Source organism: Siniperca chuatsi, linkage group LG19, assembly GCF_020085105.1.
Source record: "Siniperca chuatsi isolate FFG_IHB_CAS linkage group LG19, ASM2008510v1, whole genome shotgun sequence".
Taxonomy (NCBI): Eukaryota; Metazoa; Chordata; class Actinopteri; order Centrarchiformes; family Sinipercidae; genus Siniperca; species Siniperca chuatsi.
Window position 1 is genome coordinate 9261884 of NC_058060.1, and position 4848 is coordinate 9266731.

Below are 4848 nucleotides of genomic sequence, written 5' to 3' on the forward strand. Positions count from 1 at the left end.
ACTATCTACAGCAGTAACCAGGCCTTACGTCTAGAGGGATCTGTTCAGATCAGAACGAAATAAAAGTCTGATCTAATTTTTTCCCCATATCCTATACAACGTTATGCTAACATTAGCATTATAATACAGTATAATACTAATGTTAGCTCTACACTGCAATACAAGAACAATGCTCTTTATTTCTGTCTTGTCTACATGGATCTGGGGAGGATTTTTTGCCTGTGACATGCAGCTTTAGCCTCAGTCTTTTAGCCACGTAGCCATCAAATGCATGTCTAAAAACCATTTTACAAGATTCTCGTTTTAAAACAAGTCAGCAGAAAATACCAAAAGTCAGCCAGAGACAGCCTTTTCAACAAACTCGTCAGCTAACGTTTGCTTAATTAGACAGCTAGCTGCAGCAGATAAAATCTTTGAGCAAGTTTTGATAGAAAAATTGTCGATTTCTGGTTAGAAATGAGAAGGCTGCTTTTTTCTACCTCTGTCTGAAATCAAGGAACCATTGTTTTAAAAATGTACTAAGAACTTTGAGTGGTAAATCAGTCCCAGTTATCATTGTACACTGCTGCACCATGCAAGAAGTTTAGAGAACGGTCAAGTACGATCATTTGCAGTTTCTTGTGGTAATATTTACATGCACTAATGGGGTGTGTGTTTACATTTGTTCTTCACTTGGACTGTACTGATATGTCTGTAGAAGCCAGTACAAATGGCACAGATGCCTGATTGACTCATAAATGATTTTTGCAAACCGTAGAGGAGGATGTAATCCTTCAAATCAAGTCATCAAGAAGTTTCACCTTCTGTACAGGTAATCTTAATTCTAGAAATGCCAGTATCTAAGAAGCCAAATAAACCATATGAATATTCTGTTAATGTAATTATAACTGATTGTAAAAATGTAACAAGGAATTGTGCAGAAAGTGTGTTCAGGAGAAGTGACAGAGATTCTGACAGCTGGGAAAATTTTAATCAGCCATTGATTTACTGCTTTTTAGCCTTTCTAGTGTTAAACAAGGGTAATACAGCACCCTGTGGAAAACACTTGCAGGCAATCAATCTATAATAGCTAAAGGGATGTAAGCAATATAATATGATAATTTGTCCTGTTTTTCCATTCAACCCCTTGGCCCTCTTTTAGCGACAGATAATATTCTCGCTCCATCATGGCATGTCAAGGCATGTCAAATTAATAGACACAACTTTTACTTGGGTGACATGATAATTATCTACTACAGCGACTGACAATGCCGTGAGGTCATTACTCCCATGGTGGGTAATTTTCCAGCCTTTTTTTCATGGCGATGAAACACACACGATAGAGAGACAGAAGGAGAGCGAGAGAAAGGGGGAGAGAGAGCTGTCCACAAGACACACATTTGCATTTGATTTGGACTGTAAACTCTCATTGTTGCCGAAGTGGCTGTGGATGTCTCTCATAAAACGTATATTACATTAGGGCTTTGGGGATTTCACAATACAATTAGAATTTATCAAAGAAACTTTAGCCTCTTCTGTTGATGGGTCAGCCAAGATGGAAGTTATGTTTCATTATGTGAACTAGTTCTGGCAGGTGTCTCCTTGATTTCAAGGAAATTACTGTCTCACAAAGGTGCAGCACACCCTCATTTTAGCATACCAGCTTCTGAGGGAGTTGGCATATATCATAAGACCCTGAGCAGTCAAATATGGGCAGATGCAAAAGAATGCAGGAAACTGAGCCTGAGTCTGAGCAGAACATTTTCAAGGTACATTTATTACAGGGAATTCAAGGGAGAAGTTTCCAGGCATACTGTTTTGTAGTCCTAATCCAGGCTGAGGTGAATTTGAAATCAGTTATGAGCTCAGTTGGACAGGTTATTGACAGGTACCACCTAGTCATTACAGATTGTGAACAAAAAGACTTTTCTTGGGAACTTCCATTAATTTAGCTGAAATGGAACAGTGTGCAGCAGCCCTGCAAAGCCACCTCTGGATCAATGAAAAGAAACCACAGACAGAATCCCAGTTGATCCTCTCTGCGAAAATACACCAGAAGGCACCGTTATGGTACACAATGCGTTCGATTAGGATTTCACAAATCCTTCACACAACTATGAAAAAGCAAAAGAGAACGCATGTGATGAACATTAATGCATAGCGGCATTTCTGGACAATGTAAAACTAATCATTTACTGTGAGAAAATGTGGGAATATAGTATGTTGAAGGATTACTAAATATGCAGATTTGCAAAGAATGTGACGTGAGATTAATGTACTGTAAATGTAGTTTTTATATGTGCTGCATGTGTGCTGTGTCTGAATACATGGACTCTGTGCCAGGTATTTTTAATGTGATGTGCTTTTTGTAAACCTGTTCCACCCTCTCTAATTTAATGGGAATTTCTAATGGTGTAATGGTCACATCCAGCGTCATGTTTGGCCATTTTAAAAGGGGTGGGTGAGCAGAATTTTAGTCAAGGTTGCCACTGAACATTGCATTTCAGAGTAGCCCTCCAATACACTAGCAAACACGCAGATCAAAATGTACAACTTTAGTCTCTGTGATATTACCCAAATGATGATGCTGCTTACCAGTTGAGAGGCTTCGGAGAAAGGACATGACATGAGAGCAAACCAGAGTTACAGACGGTTATCACGTTATCACTGAATATCATACACTAAGCGTATAAAACATCACCTATAGTTTTTATTTTCTGGTGCCTGATATGGTACTTTTTGCTTCAGTCATATCAAAGAGTAGCTTTTACTCTGCTAATATGTGCTGCTTTAATGGTCCCACTTCTGGCAAGACCATCTGCCAATCCTAACACTAGTTTTTGGGGTCATTCTTGCTTCCAAGGGTCAGCCCTGACCACACTTAGACGCACCTGTGCTTGCTTTAGATCCTATGATCTATGGCCTTATGACTTATGTACTTTTGGGTTAACATTTTTATTCTGAAATTTGATCACTTGTTTAACAGAAATCCAAATTTGCGTTTGTTGTATTTAGAAATAAGAGAACAACATCTACCTTTGTGGTTTCTGTGTTTGTGGGTTTCCCACTTGGCACAGCTCCTTTCTGCATTTTTCAGGTTTTGACCCTACAAGAATCCAAATGAGTCCAATCAAAAACACATCACAGGTGAGTCCAATAGCCTGAAGCCAATGCAGGCCTGTTCTGATATAGTCTGACATAGCAACCACTGGAGCATATCCTGCCTATGCTCCTGTGACAGCCGCTGAGCACAGATAAAGATGTGTGTGGTCTAACATGCACACTTTGATTTGATGCCCTTATCTCTATGAATAAGCATACAGCCATCCAAACAGCCACGTGCTGTGCACAGGAAGGAAGAGTGGGAAGATCAATGCTAATCGAACTCAATGCATGAGCCATTTTTTGATGTATGAGGGACCGTACAAGCCATAATACATTCTGGCCCTATACATACATTCTCCCGAGGGGGCAAGGAGAATGTAATTTATATCTGCATACAGAATGTCATTCTTCCTGAACCAGCACTCCCCTCGTCCTGCTCTGAAGCCTCTGGCATCACCACAAACTCGCGGCAAAGGCTTCCATGAGTTCACCAGGAACTCTCAAACAGCAAGTAAGTCTGTTTCTCTCTGCTGTTGCACATAGAACCAGGTAAACTCCTTGAAAGCCATTGTTGTAGACGTAGTTTTTGGTCTTTTTTTATTGTTGTTGTTAGTGGTGGACTTTGGGATACATTGGGGATGCATGTGCTTTTACTGAATGACACTTGTAGCCTTGATCCCTAGATGGGAAATCAATAAAAGAGGGAGGACAGCAGTGAGGGCTTGACATAGTCAGGCGATATTGTTAAACCCATAGACTCTGAGTTATTTATAGTAAGTCACATGTAAATCTGTGCTTTCCACTCACAGATGTTAGATAGATAATTACAAAGCTGTATTTTCATTGCAAGTAAGTTGCATGGTGATACATTACCTTTAGTCTGTAGACATTGTTTTGAATCATTTTTCTAAATAGTTAACTTGCTGCTTTTATAATTGAAAACTTTCTGGTTTATTTAAATTAAAGGCCATTGTAGGTTGTGTCAGAGGCCAGTCACTGATGTTGTGATTACTGATGGAGCGTGATGAAATGTGTTTGTTTTTGAGTGCGCATGCAAATGTACTTGACTGTTTACCCATAAAAAAAAATAGATCACACTGTGACGTATTTAAAACTCACCATCAGGTGCTGTAAAGCAAACGTCTCCTTGTTCTTGAAGATGGAGACATGAAGTTGAGGAGAAGGAAACTACAGTGAACACTGTGAATCATCTCAGCGGTTCATTGCCACTACATGCTGATTGAAATGCCAAAGGATGACTCTCAAGCCATCAGAAAGCCTCATGTTGACTGCATGAAAATTCCTTCCTCTCTGAGAGATACTGTCATCACCACCACCATCATCAGCATCAGTTACCAAAATCTATTCATCTTTGCCCTTATTTTAATAGATTTAAAGAAGGGGGCTTTTTATTATGCATATTCATGTTATTCTTAGCCTCATGATACCTTGCTGGCGTCTGCAAGAGTCGTCAAGTTTTTTGGTAAATAGATGGTAGATGAAAAGCTCTGAGGATTATCAGTACTTCCATAGTAACAAGGTTGGGCACATTCTGTTAAAAGAGTTGGGACACAACCGTGTCTATCTAAAAGCCATAGAGCCACGTCAGTTCTTTTGAATTTGTCTTCTTTTGGTAGGCGACGGAAACTGTTGTTGTAGTTGTTTTTCTTTTTCTTGTTCAGCCTTCAATAACTTTAAATAAATAACCCCTATCAGGTTCATAGGAACCAAACACTAAGATACAGAAGGACGAAACTCTCTAAG